Source organism: Pipra filicauda, unplaced genomic scaffold (assembly GCF_003945595.2).
Source record: "Pipra filicauda isolate LSUMZ 115617 unplaced genomic scaffold, ASM394559v2 scaffold66_size7647185_pilon, whole genome shotgun sequence".
Lineage (NCBI taxonomy): Eukaryota > Metazoa > Chordata > Aves > Passeriformes > Pipridae > Pipra > Pipra filicauda.
The window spans coordinates 914,842-942,605 of record NW_024104831.1 but is presented as its reverse complement, the minus strand read 5'-3'; the positions used below and the strand labels follow the sequence as shown (position 1 = coordinate 942,605).

The window sequence follows — 27,764 nt, the reverse complement described above, 5'->3', positions numbered from 1 at the left end:
CATAGTCCATATGCATTATTAAGAGACTCGATTTGGTCAAGATTCCCTGTCTAATCCCATAGAACACTCAATAAAGCACTGTAGAAATCTCTAGGTAAGTAAGAAATTGCCATGTAAATTAATAACCGATACACAGGCATAGCAAAGCTGTATTTTTCCTCTTACAAAATGGTTTTGCAATATGCTCTGTGCTCACCTGAATGAGAACTACAAACCTCGTAGTTGTACAAAGAACAGCATACACAGAATTGTGAACATACAGCTTGTGAACTGTGGTCTAAATTTACTGAAACTCAGCATGAGGAGACATTGAAATAGAGGAAAACACGGAGAGTAAAGAAAAAATATTGCAACAATCATCGTATTTTTCTGGAAGGAACATTTGTTGGTGAGGTAAGAGGACTCCTTAGGCCATTAGGCTGATAAAAGAATTTACAGCCTCACTGCATCCTCCCCTTTCTCACTGACAGTCCTCCAGACAAATATAAATGGTTGTTCTGGATTGCCTGTGATCTCTTTTGCAAAGCAACATCTGTGGCTGCAGTGTTTTTCTGGTGGGCATTCTCTGCCCAAGGGAAGTTACTTTATTCATCAGCTTGACAGCAAAGTTGGTGTGCTACCTTAAGAAGAGATACCAGAGCAACTCTGTTGAATTCTTTCAGGGACCATGAACACCCATAGTTAAATAGAAAGTGCTGTTCAAGAGAACAGAATTGTCCCTACTTATGTCAAGAGCTGAAATTAATTTTATTATTTTACTACTGGTAGGATCTCTGAAATTAGGTAACTTTAAATGAACAAACAGGTGACTAAATTTTCCTAGTGCATGATGCACAAACAAGACAGAACTTGCCTTGTTTACTAAGGCAATACTAGCCTCATGTTGATGGTAGAGAATGTTTATCTGAAGAAATTGATGTGCCACTGGTCACCATATAGTGAAAAAACACAGGCATAAGTGAGAAATCTAGTCAAAGGAACAAGAGCTGCCACCTTCTTCAAGAACATAATATCTCAGTTTTAAAACTGTTTAAAGTCTTTCTTTCCTCTGGCCAAACAAGGACACCATGGCAAGGACAGAGGGTAAGTTTCTAGGTTTTTGCTAAATTTCAAAAGTGCATGTGAAAATAAATATTTGTTTGATCTTGTGATAACAGGATACAAAAAGGAGATTTTTTTTTAATGATGAGTTTTCTTATTTCTCAGAGAGGAAAAATTTGCCTCTCTTCTCTTGAGATAAAAGTACCCATCACTAGCATCTATTCCAGAATGCCACTACTTGACAATCAAGTAGATCTTACAGGTCATGTAGTAGTTCTTTTGCCAGATACTTAATAGTTCTTATTCAACTAGTAAAATAATTTGTGAGGAACTTTGTTGCATGTTCTTGATGGAGAATTGCTATGTAGCCACTGCAGGATGCCAGGTATTTGTCAAGACCCTTTGGACAGTAGGTCTCAGTCTTTCCTGAACTGCTCTAAAGATACATCTGTCTCATGTATCTGTCTGCTATGTCCAATCTTTATTCATGTTTCAGTCTGAGCAATCAAATAATTTGTCATGTCAGTAAATGAAATTAAATGGAACTGTTTCTAGGTAATTTCACCATTACCGTATTTACCTACATCTTTTGCAATGTCTTAGTATCAGTAGAAGCCTGTGAAAGTTTTCACTTCCATTTCTTTTTGTGTTATTATTAACTGAGACTATGAAAACTGTGAGTTCACTTTATAGTTACATCTCTCTTATGGCTGAGATCTTAAACCCACAGTTTCTCAGTCCCTTACAGAATTCAGTCCATGCTGAACAATGACAAAAGTTCCTAAATTCTACATGAGAGTTTTGCACATTATAGGAGAGCATAATAATGGATGAGTGTTGAAATACTTACAGTGTTGCTGAGCATACCTGTTAAGGAGAAAATTGTAGCTGTAGCAAAACTAATTAGGGTTTCTTTGTAAGACAATAATCGTGTCAGAGCCAGCAGATAACGTACTTAATTCTAATCAGCTTTCACTAATCGTGGAAGGTAAAATTAGTTATTAGTATTGAATCACAACTTTCCTTAAGTAGCAGTCTAAATCTAATTACCCTAAGTTACTTTACTTTCCACTTAATACTTTATTGTTGTCCACAAAGGTTTTGGTGAACCAGAGGCTATTTATACCTGAGTTGATGATGTGATTTTTCTTCAGTATATTTTTATAATTGATGTAGAGTGATCAGATACTAATTCAGATACTGACTTCGCAGCTGAAAAGTTTATGACTCTCATTAGAGTGAAGTCTGGTATCTTGATTAATCATATGATGTGTATTGAAGTAGGTTTCAGATTTGTGTAAACTGGTATGACTTCACGACCTTCCAAATTCAGTAAAACTCATATCTACATTTTTGGAAAAGAGGATTCAGAGAGAAGGGAAGAAAAATAATTCATTTTTAAAGTAACTTTTATTAAAATATAACCCAATTTTATTTTAACAATGTTTTTAATTTTTCAAATATTAAGGTGCCACAGCTTGAGAGAGTATGTTGGCTTCTACCAGATTCCTGTTGTCTTAAATAATAGTATGACCATAGAGTCTTTAGAATAGTAGAACTGAAATCAGTGGGAATAGAATTGGGCCAATGCTGAAGGCTTCCAAAAATTCCTTTCTTAAAATACTCATGCTGTCTTATGAGTTCATTCTTGTGGTGAGGTCATACATTTGAACTTGAAGTCACCTCTTGATACCTTTAACTTTCTAACTGGGAGCATCTGAGGCCCCAAAGAGGAGGCTGGCTGATGGAGCTGCTGGTCTCCACCACATGCACATGCACAGTCTCCAGGACAGGTGGCTCACTCTGTCCTGGAGAAACCCCCATAGCTGCAGTATGGAGACACCTGCATGAGAAGGCTTGGGCTATGGGCTGTGCGGTGCCTGCCAGTGTCTGGTGGTCAGCTCGAGTGGTGAAGGCAGCTTTGATATCTTGGGTGCTGCAGTGTGTGTTGGACTCCAAGTGGCATCCAAAGCCTGCATTTCCTAGGGAGTGGAGTACAAATAGACAGGTCTGCTGCCAGGTCTATGTTAGGGATGGAGAGCAGCTCCAGGCCTTTTAGCTGTAGTGACTCTGGAGCACAGTCAAGATCCCTGGTGTGTAACAGAGCCAGGGCCTTGCATAACTCTGCTCCTGACACAGGAGTACAGTTCAGACACTGAGGGGTGGTGGGGCCAAGCAGCATGACTGCAGTACTGAGGTTTTCAGTTTTCTCCCACCTTTCATCTCATCTATGTCCATTTAAAATAACTTTTTATGGATTTGTAGTCCTGGCAGCAAGTGCATAATTTATCCCTAGATGTTGCAATGCTGTAAAGTAAATAAATCAAAACAATTTTCTGGCTCTTAGGATGACTATAGTAAATATTTGCTGTGCAAAATCAAGAAAGAAATATAAACTTTAAAAAAAAAAGAATAATTTTCTTTCTCCAAAATGGGATTTTGTGTAGAAGTCCCAAAACTTTTTTTCCAATTTTTATTTTTTTCCCCAAGTATTTAATGGCAATTTGTTGGGGGGATTTTTGTGGTTTCCTTTTTTTTCCCCCACAAAAAGCCATTTGTACTTTGCATTTGAAAACTATTGGTGCCAGCACTTCTATAAATGGCAGTTAATATTTCTTATACGTTGTGAGAGCAGATTCCCTGCATCAGTTCAGAAAAATGCCAAGCTTTTCTTCTCCAGTCTTTATGCAGTTGTAGATGAAGTTGTACTATTTTATGATAGCAAGCTCTGATCCCCACATGTAATTTATGAAAGTGTGCTTCAACCCAACTTAGGGAGAGTGATTAGCCATGTGAGAATTTCTGCACTGAAGTACTAAGGCTCTGATTTTAGGTCTGTAAAGTAAAATTGCCTTTACACCTGCATTGAGCCTTAATTTAAACCTCTGAGAAACTGTTTCACTTCCCTTGAGATTGTTTCGGTGTAGCTGATTCCCATGGTGCCCATGTCTGCTCTTCAGGTAGCTGTTGTGGTTGAAGGCCTTATTATCTGTGCCACAGGCTTGTTACTTTCCATTATTATTATGTTATTTTATTTCTAAAAAATTGCCATAATAAGGGCTCGTGCAACTTCTGCACCAAAGGCGAAGGCATGAGACATCCCAATAGGTCATCTGACTGGTGTCCTCAAGTGAAAATACCTTCTGCTAGCAGAGTTTGCAGGCAATGGTCACCAACTGCTGAACTGCAATGGGAACACCAATACTTTGAACCAGCTGGGCTACATTTGGAGCAGGTAGTCTATTAATGGCTTGAATTTATTAGCTATGTTTAAATTCACCAGAATAGGCTGCTTAAATAAACCTGTCTTTCTATGCTTGACCCACCATCATAAATTATTTACAAAATAAATAAAAGTGTAAACCCCATGAACTTGTAAGTGTAGATCTAAGGCATAAGTCTTGCACTGAAAGGTGTTTGTGTGGTTTCCTTACTAATGTGGGGCACCACAAAAGATGGAGGATCTCACTGTGAGAACAAAGGGCAATTCATGCATGGCATGTCTCAGTAAGTTCTGACTTCTCCACAGAAGTTTCATTTTCCCCATTATTGAAAAAAGAATTATGAGCTACAGATGGTTGCCAGGATTATGTCCAGTCAGATTTTGAGTATCTCCACAGATGGAGACTACACCAGCTGTCTTGCCAAACTGTCCTAGTGTTTGATAACCTTCACAGCAAATGAGGGATTTTTTTTTCTTATTTCTAGAGACAATTGGCTGTAGTTCAATTTGTGCTCATTGTTGCTTGTCCTTTCACTGAGCACCAATGAGAAGACTCTGTTTCCTTCTTTACTATCACATATTTTTACACATTCACAAGATCTCTCTAAGCCTTCATTTTCTCCACTAAACATTCCCAGATCTCTCAGCCTTCTCTCACATCACAGATGCTCCACTATGTGACCCAAACTGTACTTGCAGATAGCGGGCAGTCCCTTTTAATCAGGTACTAGGTAATAGGGTTTTACCTAAACTCTGCTTAGAGGACATGGACTTGCCATTTAAAAGGACTTGCTATTTAAAAGTATTTAATTCAGTCAAAACAATCCACATTCTTCGAAGAGCAGAAAAGTCTCTGTACTTTTATTTCTGTCAACGTTTTTTGTTTTGGTTTGGTTTGCTTTGCTTTGGTTTTTTTTGTTTTACAAGTTTATTATTTCATCTAGCTTTACCTGTTGGTAAAAACGTCAGAAAATTGTACCTGTTTTGCCAGTCCTCACCCTTCATTCCTGGAAAAGTATGAGAGAATCTTTCATTGCTCAGCTCTGACCTCATAGTCCAGTTAAGGAAATGCATGAGAGACGGTGAGGCTGTATTGCCAACCCAGAATAAAAGTCATGAGTCAGTCCTCAAAACTCAGTAAGCTCAGAAGCTATTTACTGCATAATTATATACTGCTTGAGTATCTTTAGGACAGTCCTATGTTTGCCTTGTTTGGTTCTTTTTTTAGGTTGAAGATTTATGCCATGTTCTCAAGCATTCATTTGAACCTCGTAGGATAAAAATAACTTTCTATATAATAAACAAATTTTATAAGCATTTCATTTTTCATTTATATATATTTATATATACATATGTATGTGTATATGAAAAGGTAAATTCAGATATGTAGAGACAAACAGAGATAGTATACAAGGCATCTGTGATAAGCTTGTATGACATATTAAGTACTGCATGTTGGATGCAATTCCATTACCCAAAAGATGAAATAGCCAGATGTAATTATTTTGCTTGGAGATTATTTGTGATGGGACATTTTGTGAAAATTGTCCCCTCTTGAGATTCAGTAATGCACTAAATACAACATTGTGGACTTTAATATTTGAGAATAGTTTTGTTTAACTAGCATGTTTCTTAGATTTGATTATATACAGGAGTATACGAGGCATAATTCATCCCTCCAAACTCACTAATAGAACTCTGAGCAGAATAAAAAGAAATTTTTTCCCTGTCATAATCTGCACTCATATCTCCTTATCTCACCTCAGAATATTAGAAAGCGTGCTAATACTTTACAACAAAAAAAATGCAGTGTGAAAAGGTAATTCTTTACTAACATCCAGTAGAAATCCAACAAGTTTCTAAATTACATTTAAAGGATTACAGAGGGGTTTTTTTTTTGTTTGTTTTATTTTTCTCTGCTCTTTAATGTTTTGCCTGTAATTATTTTGCAGCAGGTGCAAGTATCCTTGATACCAGGCAACTACTTTGCTGGCTAAAATGTAAATACATGATTCATTGTCCCTGTGGAGGCCCAAGCATAGGCCTCACAGTTAATTATTAGTATAATGTTCTGGGGATGTATTTTTCCTTTTGTTGTTGGGGATGCTATTAAATGAATGGGGATGGCTTGCTTAGAAAAACTTGTTAAATATTAACTTACTGTGCCTTAAGGCACAGTTTATCTGAAAGGTGACATGACAGACATTTCATTCAGGCTACATTAGATTTATTATATTTGTAAGGCTTTGAAACTCCAGAAGATTCCAACCTATTTACAAACAGGTTGAACAAACAGTGTGAAATATAGTTGTATTTCAGAAAAACAGAAGCATATTCCTTCTTTTTTTTCTTGATTTACATAAATATATATATTTAAGAGATTGCATTTTTATCACACTGTAAATATTAGTCCAGATACTTTTTTTTAAAGCATCTTCCTTCCCACCCTATGGTCTGAGTGAGAGCCTTATTCTGTGTATTAGGCTGGCACTTCCATTGAGTAGTTTTTGTAGCAATTGGGCATATCAGCCATAAGGCTCATGTGCTGTAGGTTTGGTTTTCTGGCTCTACCAGATTTTCCTGCATGTAGAACAGTCCAGAGCCCACTGCCTGCTTGGGAACAAGAAAGTAGGGCAGGTGGGAGTGGACAGTCTCTAAATGGACTAAGTAATCTATGGAAAGCAACTGCAAAGTGCCCCTGGGATGGAAAGAGGTTGAGCACATCTGACTTGGTCTGTGTTGTACCCGTGTCTTTGCTTCCTTTAGTTGTTTTGAGGCACTGAAGCCAGACACTGAAAATAAAACTTATACAGAGGATAAGATTTCAGGGTTTTCTTTTTAGCTAAATACAAACCCAGTAAACTCCACCTCTGTTTCAGCAAGATTCTTTCAACTTGAGTGATGGCAACATCCAGCTGAGACAGTACTAACCAGAATGGTGGCAGAAAGTGTCCTGCTGCAGTGTTACACACAGCTTCCCTATTATGCCATAGTGGTGCACTACCATGAAGAACTAGGTATCCTGTCTCCATGACTGGGTACAAAAAGATGTCTAGGAAGAACTTGTATGATATTTCTCTTCAATAATCTCAAAAACTCCATCGGCTTTCACCTCCAGCACCTTATTTTGGCATCCATAAAATCCTTTTTCAGGGAATTCCATGGGTCTGTTACCAGGTCTGTGAAAAACTGCATCATTTTGCTTAATTTCAAGTGATTTTTTTGAGTTTCTTCTTGATGACATTTATTTCTTGTACTTAAACACACTAAACAACTGGTCCCTATCCTCCATCTCTATAGTAGCCATGAACTTGAAGATCTTTATCATTTTATATCCTTGCTGCCTGTCTCTGAACATCTCCCAATTCTATTCTATGCTTTCTGAAATGAAGGGATCCAATCTGTATTTGGTATCAAGGTGAGACAGTGCTGTGATGATGCTTTCAGTTTTGTTCCCTGTTGTGATGACCCACCCTTAAGAGGAAAGAAGCACCTACGATTCATTACTGTTCCTTTCCTAATACCATTTTCCATTGGTTGATGTCTTTTTTAAAATTTCTACTTAGCAGTATTTTCTTCTAAAACTATTTACAAATGTAACATTTAATTTCTGAGTGGTTGTAATTGTAAGATGTCATTTTATATGTGAAACTAGGTTTGCTGTACTTATGCACGTCCCTTTACCTTCCTTGAGTTCACTTGCCATTTTATTGCCGGTTCAGTTTCAGAAATCTCTTCTGCAGTCCTGCCTGGTTAGTTCTTGTCTTTACCATTTCACCATTGTGTTCCTATATTTAATTTTCTTATCTCTGTGATTTTCATCAGGACACAGCTTCAACTTTTTGAAGGATGTTTTCTAGTTCTCAAGCTCTCCTTACTAGTATTATTAGTGTTGTGTTTTCAGTTGGGTGTTCTTCCATGTAATCTCTCTACAACCTCTGAGGATTTAGCACTTTCTAGTGTCTTGTTTCTGTTTCAGCTATTCACATCCTTTAACATAACTACCACTTTGGAAAAAAAAAAAAAAGGAAGAACAAGGGGAAAAAAAAGAAATCTACCTTGTTGCCTTTGGCAGTAGTGTAACTGGATCAGGTCCAGCCAGGACCCTGCTGCTCAGGTCAGACAATTACTGTTTGTAGTTACATCCACTTTTGTGAAGTTATGATGTATCAGACTTTATGCCTCTGTGTTTGCCACAGCTTTTTATGTTTAAAAGTTCATAATATTCTTACATGGTGTTCTTCAACAAGGGATTTCCCTGCAATGAAGCCATTCATAAATGTAAGCTACAGTGGACATTTTTATGAGAGGGGAACTCTTAGATTACTTGAATGAAAGATGGGGTTTTTAGTAACACCAGTTAAAATGATGCAATGCCAGCTTCTACCATGGCATTTGCAGCTATGCTGGTTGATATGCAGGACTGAGAAAATAAAGTGTGTGTACAAGAAATGGTAGAAATATTTGATTCACGTTATCATTAGACATGGGGGAAGGCACGAAATTCAACCAATCAGTCAAATGGTGAGCAATCTGTACATCCAGTGCTTGGCTTTAAGGTCCTTTTCTTATACCTGATTGGGGAATACAGGGCTGCATTGTAAAAATATAAAGAGCTAGCTCTTCAGTTTGGTAGGCATTGAAGGTCTTTGTCAAGTTTTCCCAGCTTCACAGATCCACTGAGTTTTTGTCATTGACTGTAGGTGACTTCCTTGGCTTTCACCACCCTTGCGCCTCCAAATCTAGCCAGCCATGTAACCAACCTTGAATGCAAGGCTTCAGGGCTTTTATCTGAGTGAGTGTCACAGCTCAAGCCCATGACACTAGGTGCATGGTCACTTTTTATGGCTTGAGGCAATATTGCAGAAAATTATGAAAATAATTTTAAGAAAATAATATATATTTGGGAATATATTTTTTCTTAAAACAAAGGAGCATTGTGCCTCATGTCTGTGTTATGCTTTCTTATAGTAAGAAGGTGATTATACCTGACAGAAACAGCTGTTTATACCCAGATGCACATTTTCTCTATGGAGTCCTTTGTGGGTCCCCAAGGCACCCCTGCCGAGAAGGACTTGGGGGTGCTGGTGGATGAAAGGCTGGACGTGGGCTACCATGTGCACTTGCAGCCCAGAAAACCAATTATATCCTGGGCTGCATCAAAAGCAGCATAACCAGTAGGTTGAGGGAGGTGATTCTGCCCCTCTACTCTGCTCTAGTGAGATCCCATCTGGAGTGCTGCATCCAGCTCTGGGGTCCTCAGCACAGGAAGGACATCAATCTGTTGAAGCGAGTCTAGAGGAAGGCCACCAAGTTGATCAGAGGGATAGAGCACCTCTTCTGTGAGGAAAGGCTGAGAGAATTGGATTTGTTCAGCCTGGAAAAGAAATGGCTTTGAGGTGACTTAACTGTGGCCTTCCAGTATCTGAAGGGACCCTACAGGAAAGACGGAGAGGGACTTTTACAGGAGCATGTAGTGACAGGACAAGGGGGAATGGCTTCAAACTGAAAGAGACTCGGTTTAGATGAAATATTAGGAGGAAGTTTTTTCTGTGAGCATGGGAGGCACTGGAACAGGTTGCCCAGATGAGTACATCCCTGAAGTGTTCACGGTTGGGTTGGATGGGGCTCTGAGCATCCTGGACTAGTGAAAGCTGTTGGAACTTTAAGGTCTCTTTGAACCCAAATCATTCTATGATTCTATGATTCTATGATTTTGACATGTCATAACATGGTAAAACCAGGTTCATGTATGCTTTCTAGTTAGTTCTGATAAGTTGCCAAGTCACAATGCTTAATTCAGTACAATGAAATGGGGTTTTAGTGGGTTTGATAATCTTTTGAAACGGTAAGAGACAAGACACTTTTTATTTATAACTGAACTGTTTATGGTGGTAGGTTTTTATTGAAGCAGTAATTCAACTAACAATTGCGCTGTCAACTCTTATCTCTAGGTAGGAAAATGAAAAAAGACATTTGTATTGAACACATATTTCACTGCTAAGTGTTATGGTAATTTTAATTTGTAACCTTTCAAATGAAGTAAATAACTTTTTTTTTCTCTGTTTAATGATTCCCCCCCCCCAATCAATCAATTTTTCACTTTGAAATCAATTTTACTCTATTTTTGGAGCTATCAGTTGTGGGTGGCAGCAGGCAATTTCCTGTGGATTGGACAGATGTGAAGTAAAGTAGCCCTCAAGTCAAATTGTCTGTGTCACTTCTAAGCTGGAACAGAAACATCTCCACCAATGCTTCTCTCCTGCAGGTTCTTCCACAGCAATGCATACCATGAGCTCAGATAAATTCCTGACTGTAGTGACAGAAGCTTAGTAGTTTGAATAAAAGCTCAGATCTCACCACAGCTGTGAGCAGATTCTTTGAGAATGTATTTAATGTAACATATCAATATGCATTATGTATTCTGATAAGCAGGTAAGTTTGTTGATTTTTCAAGTTTTCTTACTTTGTCCGTGTGGTCACTGCAGCAACTTTCGGTGCTTCTTTCTATTCCCTGTGATAACAGTTATCCTTAATGGTTCACTAAAGTAAAATAAAATACAGAAAAGGTCTACTAATATTTTCACTGTACCTTATGCTGTGAGATAGACTGTATTTTCTATGTGGTCTTCTGGATGGAGTGCAGGGGTGGACGCCAGAGCTGCTTGAGACAGTGGCAGTAAAGTCCATTGGCTCCAACAGGAAAAACAACTCAGCCCATGTACTTGGCTTTATTGAGAAGTGTGAGATACAGCTGCAGCTTTCACAGTCCCTCCTAGAAGTCAGACATTCTGAGCTTAGGACTCCTAATGTTCAGCTGCTTGTCAGAAAGTCTATAATAATTACATTTGAAAGGTTTTGATGCAATGTAATCTGAAGAAAACAAGCTTTATAAAAAGAGTGATGGTAAATTATGTGTTGCACATCTTATATAGCAGAAATGTTGTCTTTCATAAATGCTCCATTGATATGATATGTTTTCAAAAGAAATTTCATACTTCGTGCAACCACACATGGTTGTTGTGTCTCCCAACTTGAACAGAGATAAATAAAATTGTTTTGCACATAACTGTAGACAAGTTAGCTTGCTTAAAAATGGATACTGTTAAATTTAGTGATATATCAGTCTTCCTTGATTAATGATATTGTTATGAACTATTGTAGTTTTAATCTAATGTATTGACCAAACTGAGTAATTTACAGTTACTGAACTGTGCGGAAAGTTTCCACTTGAAGTGGAAAGACAACAGAAAAGAATGTAAAGTGTAGTTCAAAAAATTGCAAAGTAGCAGGAATTAGGAAGTGTCTTGTTAGTTTCATAGCTTTGTCTTTGTAAATATTTTTAATTTTCCAGTTTCTCCCCCCTCCTCCCCTTTTATGCTCTGGGATAATTCAGAAATAGCTAGTGATCTCATCAATCCTGTCAGGTGGTATAGTGAAGTAAATAAGGTCATTTAAGGCTTATCTTTAATATGCAATGTCATTATTTTTTCTGTGGGTCAAATCTGCAGGGCTTAATATAATTTGAAGCAGGTTTGGTTCTGTCAGGCACTGGCTTAGATTTTGAAATGAACTTTAAAAATTAAGAGTAATTTAGTCTTTAGAAAAACATTCCCTAGGTATTATATATAAGTGGATAGCACTAATCCTGCCACTTTCTACTCTGTTTTTCCATGGTACCTATTCTAAATCAATCTCTATATCTTTTCTTCTGGTTTTTTTTCTTCCCATTTTACTGTTGTCTTTTGATTTGCTATTCTGCATTCAAAATCTGTCTGTTGCTGAGAACCCTCAAACTCGTTTTCCTGTACCTCTTGGAAGGCGCTCAGCATTTCTCAAGGTTAGGCTCAGTGTTCAAATCATCACAGTTGAGATTTGTTTCTAATTTTAGATGTGACACCATCTTTTGTGACATGATGTGACCATATTTGTGAGGAAGGAGTTAGGACAGCAATAGTCATATCTTTAGCTTTGCATTTAATATAAAAGCAACAAAGATGAGGAAATCTCAAAGAGGTGATTTTGCTGGGCTACTGTCTTTTCATAAATAAGAAAATATAAAGGAATTCAGGAACTTCTGCAACTAAACTGTCAGTATTTTCTTAAAATAAGAATGGAGTGGAAAATTGACTTAATATTTGTTAATATTTATGAAATATGGAAAACAAGGAGACAGATGGCTTTATGCAAGGTCTACTGATGATGCTTTTCTCAACAGACTTACTAGTGTATTTGTAGAGCTCATAAAGGAGATCTTACAGCTGAAGGCAATAGTACATTGTAGGCCTGACCTAACCTTCATTGCATACCTCTAACATTAGCTCACAATGGTTATTTTAAGCTTTTCTTTTAATATAACCTAGTAATTTCTTTGCTATTTTTTACCTAGTTGGTATAAAGCACCTGTAAACATCAGGGCTGAATGTTTTGGTAGAATTATAGACCTCACTCCCTTTTGTTATTGTTACTTCTAGAAAGTTTGTTTTATTGTGAAAACACACTGAGTTACTTAGATAAGCTTTTTTTTTGTTTTCTAAAATTTGCATGCTGCAGCTATATCTTGTCTTTGAGTAGCTTAGCTTTCTACTGTTTTGGCATAATGCTTGTTGATATTTGTCGATATTCAACTAATAAAGGAAGACTGGTGCCAGTCTTGCAGATCCATAGATGACAAATTTCTGTCATGTGAAAGTGCAAGGGTATAAGTTGCTTCAAAATAAAGTCTCTGCTTGTCTCTGTAGCACCATCCATGTGCGTTGTTCTTAAAGTAAAAAATATGAATTGCCCCTCCATGAAAACACATTTTTGAAATGAAAATGTAAGGATTTAGTAGATCCCTATCGGATTCTGCGTGTAAGACACATGGCTGAAATGTATGTAGTCTGCACAGCATGATGCAGATTGAGGAGCAAGAGGGGAATAGTGTAAGGGTAGTTGGGAATTTGCAGACTGTCCTGGTGATAGTCAGAGGATGCTGAATTGGCTAAATGAACAGTGTTACTGTATGCCACTCCGTTTGCTTGCCTTGAGCATGTTTTAAGGCAGGCATAGGAAAGTATCAATAGAGAGCTGAAGAAATAGTTGAAATTTGGACTTTTTTTTTTTTTAATAGACTCTAGACTTATTCAGAAAGCTTTGCTTATGCTTTACAGTCTTGTCTTTTGGTGACATTGGACATATGCTTTTAAGTCATTGTATCTTGTTCAGTCTCAGACTGATAATGTGGTTTTTCCCAAACTGCCATTTTTCTGTGTTTGTTTTTCTAGCAGGCTTCCAAGTTGCATAGTAACCATCCCTTTTCTGCAGCCACCTCCCACTCCTCCTTTTCTATTCAGGTGCAACTCCCCTTCTGTGCACTGTGGGAAGAATGTTTTCTCTCATGGAATAAAAAGCCTACCTTTGTTTCATGTTTTCCAAAAGTAGGTTTTATTCCTCTCTGTTTTCTATATAACAAAGGATAAAATTGCCTCTGGAAAGATTACAACTGATGAATATTAAGTATACAAGCCTCACAGTATATTCTCAGTGTCCTTACATCTGCTTTGAAATGGTGAGCCTTTGTAATCAAAAGGAAATGATGCTTTTTGGATGCTTCCCCTTTCACTTGCCTATCCATTGATATTTCTCTAATTTATCACATGAAAATGTTGAATTCAAGAATTGCCTCTGTTATTTGAAAAGGTGAAACAGGAGAGGTCTTTCCCCCTTTGTTGACTTCTTAAAAAACTAGACATTTCCAGGAGAAAGAGACACAAGGTTAACAGCTACAAAACTTAAAATGTGGGATGATTTCTGAATGCTAAAACCACCGCTGCCCTCTCCAAAAAAATGGAATGAGACGTGACAAAATTGTCTGCGTTTGAAGTTTTCTTTTAGTAGTTGTGACGAAAATTTCTGCAGTATCTCTGTAGACGTAAGAAAGATGAAAGTTTGCAAGTACAACAGGAAAACAACTGTTAAGGAACATGTTCTTAATTGTATTTGATGAAGAATGCTCAGGCTGTTAATAAAGAAATTGAAAGGCACAGTGGCTATTAAAGGATCAAAGAAGAAGAGGTAAAGGTGTGAAATGTAGTGAGAAATATAGACCAATGAAGATTAAAACAAAAAATTAGTGATCAGAAGCTTCTGGGAGGAGAGATTGTGGAGCACTCTTTTTAGAAACTATAGAAAGCAAATACAAGACAGAAAACTGTAAATTACAGAGGCATTTATTTATACATTAAAAGAATGGGAAACCTGATAAATGTTTGACATGAGCTGTTCTTTAAGGAATGCTTTGCATCTCTTTTTGAGTTCAACAGTCGGCAGAGATTATGGCAGTTAAAACCTTGTGAAGTGAATTCTGAATTAATGGGTTTGGAATAAATATAAATTCTAATGATTATGGGGTGTTTTCTTAGCTGATAGCAGGACAGTGAAAGAACTTTTACTGCAGAAGCAGCTGTTGGCAAATCTGTGGAGGATCTCCAAGCCTCCATCAGTACAGGAAAGTAGCAATGGCAATGGTAGTACAATGATAGTACAGAACCACAACCTCTACTTCTATCTGATGGAGGGAGGCACTTCATGTTTATCATCGCCACAACAAGGCCTGTTCATAAGGCTTCTTCCAAGTAATTTTTTCAACCTGAAAGGAAATATCTTGACCATATGTATAAAATACATATCTAGTCAGACATGGAAGAAAAGAACCATATTACTGGTCAGTGATTTTCTGAGCAAAGGAGCTCAATTCCTTGTATTGACCTAAGGAGGAGAGTTTTAAACCAGCTGGTTGAAGAGAAACAAGAGACTAGCGTGGGAGAAACCTCAAAAGTGTGTTTTGTCTGAGGCATGGAGAGAGTCAGCATTTCATTAGCAAATGAAAGGTGGAGTTAAAGGAGAAGAGCAGGACAGGCAGTCGTGTATGTGCAATAATGAAGACAGACTAATGGTAAGAAAGGAAAGATGTAGAAAAAGTGGTTCTCAGTTACTGTTTTTTCTCTTGGAAAACAGTGGTGGGAGTAGTAAACAAAGAAGGAAAGGATCGCATTTACAAACATGGGTCCCACAATACAAAATACAAAGACTGTTCTGGTCAGTTTGAAAGGAACATCCTACAGAAATATTTACCCTTATTTGCAAATGAGATTTCCAGACTCATGGGAAGGGTATGAAAAGAACTTGTTAGTTTAATGTTGACGAGGGCAGAGGCAATTTATCATGGTCAATCATTGTTCAAATATCCTCATGCCAAAAATAGACCAAAAACTAACTGACCATGCCAGGTCTGTGCTGGAGATGAAATAGAAGGAGCAGGTGGGTATGGCCACAGCTTTAGTGGAATGGGGAAAAAGTCCTTCAATTGATCCCATTACTTCATCAATGTACAACAGATTCAACGACAGAAATGTTTGCCCGAAGGTGTGCATTAGGTTTTTAAGTATTTGTTGCTTTTTTTTTTTAATTCACTGTCTTGAGCTAAAATAGACAATTTTTTTCAACACCAGGCATTTAATGTCTATATGAGTGAGATTCACTGCTTGCCACAGCTGTTGCTTGTTTCTTGCTGTGAATGGAAATATCACTGAGTTGTAAGCCTGGGAACCTAGAGACACATAAAGTTTTTTTAATTGTGCTTTTTCGCAAGTGGCAATATTCTGTTTACAGAACTATATAAAATGTTCTGAAGAGAAGGACAAGTTAAGGGAATACAGGTAAAAAACCCACCTTTTGAAATATGAAAGCAAGCACAGACTTTTTGTGTTCATCTCTAGCTTTTGAGGAAAAAACATCTACCCTTGTGGTTTGGGGAAATCACATGCAATTTTATTTGGTAATACTCAGCTATAGGAAGTAATGTAGGATCTAAAAAGCATTGAGAGTCATGGGTAGTAATCAGAATTGCCTGTGGAATGATGCAGATTATCAGTTCCTAACTGGTTGTACACTGTAAAAGTAGTTTGGCAAAAGTATTTTAACCTAAAGAAAGTGTATGTTCTCCACTTCCATGACATCTGAGCACCCTTAAAGCACTTGTGTTCTAAATAGTAATATGAAATATACTGCTGTTTATTCCCTTTTGACAGATGGGGATCTGAAAAATAGAGTGTATGGGATCTCCAATCACTGGAAATCTGTGATCAGCAATTTCAGCTCAAGACTGCTCAATCCTGAGTGCCCTAACAACCATATTCTATTTTTTAAAAACATTCATTAACCATCTTTCATGGACACCTTTAAGAAATGTATAATGAATACATAGATATAAAAAAGGTCACATTATCTTTTTGAATGTTACTAGAGGAAAAGTAGAAACCTATAAGAAGAAAAAAAAAAAAACAGTAAAAAAAAAAGTCCACTAGGGTTTTGTACATGTCTAGCAGATACTTCCTTCCTGTGTGTCAATGAAAAGTTACTTTCCTTCTTGGTACTGCCAGACTAAGACTGCTGCAGGTCTTGCTTTCTGCTAGTGAAGAATTACATTGCTTCAGGTAGAGGGACAAATGCTACCTTGCAAATATGGAACTGACCATCCATGTGAATCAGAAATAGATTATTGGTTCTGCATGACAGTGAATGGCATGAGATGTGCTCAGACTGTGTTGTATGTGATATCAGGTAATGATGCTGTACTTTCCAAGATGACAAGGATTCAATCCTCTTCCAGATCAGGTAGGATATTATCATATCTTGCCTCTAAATTGAAAATTTGAAAACTGTATTATCAATTTTAGTGATGGGCAAAATTAGTTCTCTTCAAATCTGTGTGTTGAGCAGAATAACCTATAACGAGCCTTACTGTATATCCTTTTTCTCTTGGAAAGACAATTAAAATAAATATGAAACTTATTAAATGGGGTGGCCAAATGATATGGATTGTTTATCAGCCTCTCCTGTGATGCCAGCAGCATTGGGAATGTCCCTTTGTCCTCTCAGTGCACAAATGGCATGTTCCAATTGCTGCCTCCTCTGGGACAGAAAAATTACACACTGGTGGGAGAGTTTTGGACATTAGCATTGAAAGATGCAGAGGAAACTGAGACCATTCTCTAATCTAAGTCCTGAGGTAGCCTTGATTTAGTTTGAAGTTTGATGAAAAGTAAAGGCATCAGATGAAGTCTTGTAGAAATTGCTTAACTCAATATTCCTTTTTCTGCATCATCAGAAAATGTAGTTTGTTCTGTACAGAAACTAATTGAAGAATACTGTTCTCCTTTTCAAAGGAGACCTTAATTTTTTATTTAATTAATGCAGTTTATATCTCTACCAACATGGATTTAAATTGTTAGAAACATGAGATTTAAAAAAAACCTGTGTTCTAAGACTTTTTTTCCCCCCCCAGTGTTCAAAATACATTTGAGTGCTGTTTCCTTTGTGCATATCTTTAAATGATGTTGGCTAGTTTGAGTAGTAAGTTATGTTAATTATATATATATTGGGTTGGCCGTATAGATTTTCTGTGATTCATCAATGTCTTCAATATGCAAGTCCTCTTGGATACCTGTTGTGCCACTGGTAATGAGAATTCTGGGTTAGTAAAGCACTATCAGGAGTCCTTTGAACTTCTCTCACTGTGCTTGTGGCTTGACAAGGCAGAGAACCTCATGACAATAAAAAGTTCTTGCTTTTTTTGCTTGCGCTTTTTTGAGCTGTATTGGCAACCTGGTCTGGTTTCCTTTAGAATGAATAAATATGTGTAAAACCTTGACATGCTGAGCAAGGCCAGGAGAGTAGCAGGAGTACTTGAGAGACTCCTTAAAATGGTATTGCCGGTGAAACCTCTCTGTCCCATCCAAGAAAACATCATTCCACTGATCAGCAATGCAGCAGTGTCAAGACTGCTGCAGTGCGGTTTGATTTTGATGTTCCATAAATGTGTTGTTTAGTACACATGGTCTTCTTTAGAGCATGATCATATTTAGGATGCTAGAGAAATGGCTCTCCTCAGATTCATGCACTGCCTAGAAACACATTCTTTTCCAATGCCACTTGAGAAGAAATGAACAGAAGGAGTTACCATGATCATTCAGTCCAGCCCTCCACAGCTGCAGGTCACTCTGAAGCAGGTACATAGACACTAATCTGCTAACCACCTCTGTACTTTCTTTCTCCTCATACTGCAGGAGTATGCACAAACCCCCCCCGGCATCCTGTGACAAGGTTGTGGTCAGAAGGATCAGAAGGCAAAGTATCACAAAACAGCTGAAGTCCAGAAAAAGTGTGTGAGAATTGAAAGCACATCCCAAACTTTGGTGTCTGCAGTGCTAAATAACTTGGCAAAAAGATGAGATGGGAGCCATAGGACTCCAAAAGATTGACTAATGAAGTATTTTTGTTGACAACCATCCTAGGGTATTTCTAGCCTGATATTCTTGTTGGTACGTATGCCTTGGAGATTTCCCCTTGCAAATATAGTTAGTTGCTCAACTTCTCAACTCACTCATTTTCTGGTGGGTCCCAGAATAGCATACTGTCTCTCTGAATTGCTGGAGGCTTTCTGCTCCATCTGAGAGGACACTAAATGAATAGAAGTGCATACAATGATTTAGGCCCCGAGTCAATAAAATACTCGATCATCACATGTTTTAAGCTAGACACTTGTTTATGTACCTTTCAGCTTTTTTTTTTTTTTTACATCAATGTATGTGCACTTTAGTATTTCAACTGTGGTGTGTGACACCAGTAGCTGAAAGTGCTTATTTATCTGTTTACATTTTTATACACACGCATATGAGATTTATACATATAAGGTCTTTAAGAGAAATAGGCTTTGTATGCCTGTAAATAGTGATTGAAAGTAAACAGTGTGTTTAAGTAGCTTACAGTAGCATTTTCTTTGAAATTATCTAAATAAAACCAGCCTTGCTGTGTTACTTCAAGTAAATTACTCCTTAAATGCAAGGCTGTCACATTTGTGTACAGTGCAAAAATGGAGACAAGTGTTTCTTTAGAATGGTAAGCAAATTAATATTATAAAACATGAGGATGTTATTTTTAGAAGCATTCTTACTGGCAATTAAAAGAAAAAAACTAAAACTTGACCAAACTTAAGCCTGTTTCATCACACTGGTAATTTACTTACATGGTGGTTTTTCAGCCCTATTATTACAGCATATCTATTTTTAGTTAAGGCACTGCCCATTTATCAGATAACACAAAACCAGTCTCATAGCTTTAGTTATCATCCTTTATCTTCCAACATGTAGAAAGCTTCCTCAGTCATGGCAAATAAACCATTTGCAAACTGTATGTGCACTTTTTAGTTGTCAAAGTTTTCTGTCTCCACCTTTTTAGCTTTTCTTTTTTTCTGGTATTCTGGCAGAGGTAAGGAGAGAAGATGGAGAATACAGTCTAAGTTTAAGATAATCTAGGTTGTGATTTATTTATTAATTCCTGTGGACACATGGGTGATACCCGCTACCTTTAAGTGTCTAGTTTTTGTCCCTATTACTTTTAGCCAAAACATTTACCCCATGTACAGCATTATTTTGTGGGCTGATGAAAATGCCCTCATTTTTTTAATAGACTATTCATAAAACCTTATTTGGATTATATTAAAATTTAAAATTAAAAAAAAAATCCAAATCTCAGGGAAACGTTCTTAGCAGTTTATTTCATTGGCAAGTGCTTTAACAAAGGGGGAGGGACTTGAAATGCAGTCGTAGCATCCACAGAGTCGTAGCATCCACAGACCAGTCCCTCTGTGACTGATGACTTATGTAAGACCTGGCTTGTGATAGTGCAGATCCTCTGATTTTTTGACTGAAAAGTGCTGTTTTCCTGCCATTATCACCTATCCTGCCATCCTGTTCTCTTGACTACCAAACAACAGAGTATGAAGTGCACAGATGACTGTTATAGAGCTATACTATATTTAGAACAGGCCCTGAGCCCAAGTTTGATTCTACATTTTGCACAGTCAGAAGCTTAAGCTCATCTAAAATAGTCTTCCTTCTTTGCTCCTGGCACTGGGATTCCAGCATTAGCGAGTTCCTTTTCATTTATTAATTCATTTTTTGACTGCCCTTTCCCAGCAGCAATTAGGATTGAAGCTAATTTGAGAGCTTTCCCTTCTCAGTTTCTTTGCAAGATATAAATATATCTGATTGGAGGTGATTAGAATGGGAGTGTTGTCTGAACATGGATTCAGTGTATTATCTTCCTGCTTCCTCATGCTTTTCATGCAAACTATCAGTTCTGACCTGTGCATTTTTTTTGGCCATTGCAAAGTGGGTTGAGGCTCAAAACAACCTGACAGGTTTTTTTGTAAACAGTTTTCATTCTAGGAAACTGTAGGGCTTGGTACCAGCCTTGCCCCTTTGTCCTAAGAACTTAAGAGCACCTGCCTCTTGCTACTTTGAGCCAGTGATGGGGCAGATGAGGAACGTGTGGAAGCAGCAGCTGCAGCTTCCCACATCTGCCTGCTGATGTGTGACTTTGCTGGGCTTTTGCTGTAGCTTCCCTCTGCATTTGTTCCATCCCTTCTATGGAACAGACTGCCCGGCAAACTGAACATTGCATGATTTGGCTAAATCAGCTTGAAGGATGAATAAAAGCCTTCTTAGGGCTGGTCTGGCCTTAGGAATACCAGTTGAATGCCTGTATTTACAAAAGTCAAGTTCATGACACCTTTTGGCAATATCATAGTATGTTGGAAAGGTATTTTCTGTTGCACTAAGTAGCTGTATTAAGATTTTCAAGGTGGTTTGCTTAGCTAAAGGTTATATTTACTCAAAATGTGTTTTAATTTTCCTTTCAGAGTTATGAAACCTTGCTTTCAATTGTATTTTGATTTTTTTTCTCTTTTGCAGTCTACAAATTTGTTGCTTACACAAGAAAAATTAAGATCACAAGATCTCTCGAGAGAAATGCTGGTTCTACTGAAGTCAGGCAAAATATTTAGTTTATCCATTGAAATCACAGTTTCATCCTTTTAGAATCCTTTTAGCCCCAAATTCACCAGCACACTAAAACCAGCTCCCAAGCTGGTGTACGTTGATTACCTTTTGATTTGCAGGTCTGTTCCTTATCAGAGTTCAAGAGGATGAAGAAAATTAGATGAAAACTGGATCTGGGTTCACTGAAACATTTGGAAAAACAAAACAAAAACAAAAACAAAACAAAACAAAAAACCAAAACAAAAACCAAACAAAAAAACAAACAAACAAACAAACAAAAAACACAAGAGGATTGCTGCCATCCTGGTCCAGCTAACCATGAGGGTTTTGTGTGGTTTCATAACATTATTGACCAGCATGAGATATGACCTTTTCCTAGCGCAGCAGTGGTCAATTTGTTACTGCTCTCAGAGGCATGTTTGTGCATGTAACAGTGTTTCTCCATGTGCTTGAATGCTCCCCTGTGATGGGTGGAGATGCTGGGAGAGGCACCACAGTGGGAGAGACTGGCATGTGCCCACAGCCCAGCACATGGTCTGGCATCTCGGGTCCATTCCTTGGCCCACACATTACAGAACGCCCTTTTTAATGCTTTATGTAATTTTTTTTTCCTGGCCAAGCTTCCAATGGCTTGTAGTGGCAGTTCTCTGACTATATATTAATTTTTTGATATTTAAGAAAACATCTTGCTTCGAAACTTAACAGAGTAATTGTCCCAATCTACATTGGTATCTATCTATTAGAAATTTACTGTAAATCTACTATAGCTTTAGAGGCTGGTTGTAACATATTATGTAAAGCCACCTCATCACTTCATGAATCCAAGCCTGATTTTAGGAAGGCCCCACTTTTGAAATCTAACTATTTGATGTAAAAGGGCAGCTTTGAATAGCAAGACAAAGCAAACACTTTGTGGGTCCTTTTTTTTCCCCAAGACTTTTTTTCTCAAGATATTTACAGTGCACTCCATTGTTCTACTCTTGTAAAAAATTATCTATTATAATAGGAAAATAAACATAGTTTGGGTTAAAAAACAAAACAAGAACCATACCTCCACTTTTCAGGAGAGGGTGATTTAAAAGAAGAAAACTTCTGATGTAGAAATAATTATTCTATTTAGTTTTTATTATTCCATCAGTTAACCAATACTTACTAGTTCTTATTAGCTTTGAAGGTATCCAAAGTGGGAACTTGCTGGTAGACTTGGCAGTGCTACATTATTGATTGGACTCAATGGTCTTTTAGAGGTCTTTTCCAATCTCAATGATTCTATGAATCTCCCCCCGTGATCACCAGATCTGATCTCATCTAAGGTCATGAGATGAGACCTGTCTTGGAGTCCCACACAAAACCTTCCTTAAATTTGCCATGTAGAAGTGTCAGAGCTTTCTTTTCAGAGATGTGGCCAATATTGACATAAAGCTCATTTGTAAGTTGCTGCAGTGGTTAAAGTGTGTTTAAAATGCATGTCCACCTTTGGCTTGAATTTTTCTAACAGATGGATTTCTCTTAAAGCGTTGTTTCTTAAAAGAAAGACCATTTTACCATACCACTGGACATCTTTCCCTGTGTGTTATGGATAACGCCAAGGCACCTTGAACTTCAGTAAACTTAGTATCACAGGTCTGAGTTTCCAGTTTTCAATGCTTTTCCAAACCTATTTTACACCTATATGCGTAATTTTATCTAGCCATCCTGTTTTTCAGCATTCTTTCTCAAGTATTTATACTGGAACAAGTTACAGTATCCCAAGAATATTCTCTTTGATATCACCTCATTGCTGTTACTCAATATAAACTTGTTATATATCCAAAGATTTTATTAGCCTTTTTGGTCCTGGTGTAGTCCTAGGAACTTGTATTTGGTTGGCTGACTTCTGCTATGATCCTAAATCCTTTGCGTGGCCATTGGTTTTCACAGTTCAGTTCTCCAGACAGCAAGCATGGCCTATATTTCTTGTCTTAAATCCAAAAAAATCACTTAAACCCAGGCATATATTGCAAGCTAGAGATGGTGTTCCTATTGGTTTTCTAGCCATAGAGGCTCAGTAGTCTGTTGTCCAGGAACAGTGACCAGGTTGATCTGACCTACCAGACTACCCAGCATCAGGAGATGCTGTACAAAACCCTGCATGGATGTACAGATTATCTGCTCAGTAGATGTGCAACAAGCTTGAAATGGCTGGAGCATGCTGAACATATTTCCAGCTGTTATGTGCTCTAGGGTTCCTTTATGCATGTCCATACAGGTGTGTCTCTCTAAGAAAGATTAGCACAGCCATGGAAGGGCCGGTAAATCTCACAGTGCTCGTATCTCTGCTTACCTCATTAATGGCATAAAAGGGACAAAGTGCTTTGCTGGTCTGAGGCATTTATTTGTCAATATTTGATGTTGCTTTTGGCTGCATAGCTTGTGTGTTTATATGCAATTAACCTCAGTCTTGCCACAAAACATGGAGATTTTTGTTCCAACCTGATGAACAACTGTCAGCAGAATAAATGAATTTTGTATGTATTTCCTAACCTAAATATTTATTTATTTCATAGCTCTACATTGGTATTTGGGTTTTTTTACTACTTAGCTTTTTGATTCAGGAAAGTACCTTTGAATTTATGAAGCCCTTAAGAATATGCTTAACTTAAGCCTTGCGCTTATAATCAAGTATGTGTTGTTGAGGTGTTTTTCTGAATCTGGCAATTAATTTCTAGTAGACTTATTTATGTGAACAAAAAGTCATATTTTAAGAGGAGAAAGATGTGATGTCATAAACTAGTTACAAAACCCCTGAGCTAATTTGCATGAGAAAGATGTGAGGCTCTCTGTATTCTTATATGAGAGATGATAAGAGACCCATCCATTTATCTAGCATAGCGCTTCTTATCCTCAAAACTTTGTAAAGTTTTATTCTCCCATTGTTTGTCATAAAATCCCCTAAAGCTACAGATACGCCTTCCTTTGTCCTAGAAAATTCCTTTGAAGCTTGAATTGAGCTTAAACATTAGAATTGCTGTTTTCTCCTCACTGGAAAAATGTCCGTCATGTGGTTTTGCAGCAGTGCAAAGGAAAGCAACATGTATTCCTGCAGAGGCAATGCCAAGGCTTGCTACACAGAAAACTAGTCAGAAACATTCATGCATTACATATTTCCAACAGAGCATGTGGATTAAGTGATCCATTTTAACTTCCCCAGGGACTTGGAATACAGCCCCTTAGTTCCAACGAGGAGCAGGACCAGACCATTACAGCATCTCCCCTGATTTCTTACTGATCCCAAACCATCTGCTTCTCGGTGGTAATAGTCTTTTGCTGTTCGTTAACATAGTTAATCCTCTAGCGTAAGCTGTAGTAATTTATGCTGGATGTTTGGGTTTCACGTGGTACTAATGGTATCTAATGAACTGTGACTAACAGAAACATCTGTTCTACACAATAGTTAATTTTTTTCTTTTCTTTTTTTTTTTTAATCCCAGTGATTAGATATACAAAAATAGTTAGGATCTCTTTAGGCTGCAAAGATTAGAACTCAAACCTTCAGTACTGAAATAGGCCAAATTTAATACTACCCATGCAACCTTGATTTAGCTCACGCTTTTTTATGAATTGTTTGATTTTGATGCATGGTATGTCTTGCTGCCTTTTCACTAGCCAAATGAAAAAGGGGCTGAAGGAAGGTTGAATGGGACATCTGTAAGACTGCGGTGTCCTCATTTAACCATATGACTAGAAGCTAGAGAACATCTCTTTATTTATTTATGTGTAATATTTGTTCTACAATTGAGCAATATGATAAAAAAACCTATGCAAGTATTCATTTACGAGTAAGAAAACTGCAGAAGTTGAAAAGTTATTAATATTAATGAAGGCTATGCTCCAGAATAACATGAGTGAGAAATGGGATATGCTAAAAACAACCAGTTATATACTGTTTGTACTTTGAAAGGAAAGTAAAAAAATTAAAAAAAAAAAACAAAACAAAACAAAACAGAAGTGTTACTTAGAGTGTTGCAGAGTTAATAATGCAATAGAAATCTTAGCTCTTTCTAATTTGAGGGCTTAATTTCTTAGTCTTAATGTTGCAGTAATGTGGTTTCCAGATTTAATATCCTTCTATTTATTTGTTTTTAACAACTCAGAGGGAAAATAAGAGAAACACATTGTGAAAATGCTGTAATGAGATCTTAGTGCTACTAACATGCATTACATTTTCTGTAAAGTTGCTGATTGCATTTAGAGTCACCTCAGCAGCGCTAAATCATTTCAGCAGTTTACTCTTACCAACAGTGTCATTAAATTTCCACAAGTTTAGAAAATGCATTTGAAAAAAACAGAAAGAAAATACCTTCTTCTTGTATGAAAATGTCACTTTATAACATCTATAGTTTTAAAAATAAAAACCAGATTTTCTTCAGGCATGAACCCTTTATTCTTCCCCTGTGGGACTCCTAAGGAACTCTTTAAATTCACGTGATCGTGCAGTTAAAATCTGGGCTGACTCAGCAAAGTGTTTAACTATGTGCTTAAATTCTATTGCAATCAATAGAATTTGAGCATGTGCTTAAATATTATGTTGAAAAGAAATGGATTTACACACGTGTTTTAAAGCTAAGCATGTACCAAAGTAGGCCCATAATACGTCAAAGCAAATTGGAAGAATTCAGGTTGTAAAAGCCCTACCTTTGTGGTGACTGACTTCATGAGTAAAGTATTTTGATATAGCTTTTATATATAATTTAAAATGTACAGTATAATGCTGTAGTTATTATGGTCTGTGAATTAGCTAAGATAGGACAGTTTATGTGTCTGTCAGCTTAAAATACGTACACCAGAATTAAGAATACTTTCAGCTAAATATCTAAATGTACATTTTCTACTCTTGCATATGGTTTGCTTTTATTTAGTTACTGAAGTATTTGAAGTCATTTAGAACTGTGAAGGCTATCTTTAAAAATGCAGCTGCATATATAAGAAGTTACAAATACGTATGGGTACCTAATACCAGGATCCCACATTCCACCATTTTCGATGTTCTGACCTGTTTTTAACTTATTCCTCCAGTGTTTCCCTGTAATATGAAACTTGATTATTTTGAGGCACTGAATCACCAGACAGCGTCATGTTCTGGTTGGCTGAAGGGCATAAGCAATTCCACTTTTTTATTTGCTTCTTTCTATAAAAAGTTTTTTCTGCATTAGAGAAGATTTCTGTTTCTCCTGGTGATCCCCCTTGCACTGTGTTAAACTTCTTCTGCCCTGTACTGTGAAAGTGGCACGTATTTCCCACAAAACATTTGGGTATCTTAATTTTCCAGAGAAAATGTTTATGACATCAAATGGTCAGCAGTCAATGATGTGATGGTATGTGTTATGCTCACCTGCTGTCTTGCCCTGTAACACCCTACCTGTCACTGTGCTGCCATTGTCCCTGCTTAACCCACGCCCATGCCCCTTTGCAGAGCTGGATAGATGCCATCTGCAGAGCTTCACTGCTTCCCCGGGAGCAGTACTGCCGTGGAAAATGGGGGGAGGGAAGAGAGAAGGCAAGGAGAGCAGGGTGGTGAGCAGCAATAGGTGCTAACTTGAGGATCCTGCAGGGAAACCCCTGCTGCTGCCAGCTGCTGTGGTCTCCCTCTGTCCGTCTGGGACAGATCCTAACCCTCAGCAGGACCAGGACATTTGGCACATGGAGAAAGGAAATGGGATGATGGAGGAGACTTGAGGCACAGACCTCCCAGATGCCATCAAGTATCCAAACATCAGAGGAGTGTCACAGTACTTTGTTACCCTGAATCTTTTCTTTGGTAACACAATTGTGAGAAGTATATAAAAAAATATACTTCCCTTGGCTATGATCTGTCATATAAGTTTAAAGGCAGAACCAAGCCTCAAAAAATGGGCAGATTCTTGTGTCCTCAGGAGCAAATTATGTCAATAGTTGAGAATTTGGTGGATTTCTAGAAAGTTCCAAGACGACCTCTGTGTTGCCTTGATTCCAGTGAGGAATCGCATCCCAGTGGCCAGTGTTGCTCCCCTAGAGCAGGGACATGGAACAGGACTTGTAATTTTGGTAGGTGAGTAGTCAAGCTGATGCAAAATATATGTAGGTAGCAACAGGCTTTAGTCACCTGTATAAAAAGTGCTATAAGGCAGAGCAGGGCCCAGAGAAGTAAAATATTATCTGTAACAGTAAAATGTGTGGGTATATTAGTCAACAAATGAGATATGCAACTTCTGAAATATGAAAAATGAACTTCACATATCATGTGTGAAACCTTCCCAACCACAGAGGAGCATGGTGCTGTTGTCCGATACACTGTCAAACGCTGCTCTTCTGAAACCACATCATCTTGTAGAACTGAAAAAGATGCCGTGCAAGTTGCCTAATATTTCTAAAAATAAGTGTGAGCTGCTGTCTCTCTCCAAATTTTAACGACTCAACCAAACAGTAACATAGACACGGTAAGTGTGTCTAACATGCTGTGCCACAACTGGTGACTTACTATAAGAATTACATGAAGCATGCTAAATACGGAAAGGCTGCTTATAACTACACGCACAAAACCCGGTCCCAGGTTGACATCTGCCCCCGCCTTCTGCTACCCCCAACCCGATTAGCTGCAG

At 37.7% G+C, this 27,764-nt stretch overlaps 1 protein-coding gene across 9 annotated transcripts in view; it reads left to right on the top strand.

Annotated features, from left to right (window-relative positions):
- Positions 1–27,764, top strand: part of HDAC9 (histone deacetylase 9) — a 459,183-nt gene that overhangs the window by 155,751 nt on the left and 275,668 nt on the right. The gene's annotated exons all lie outside the window — the stretch shown is intronic.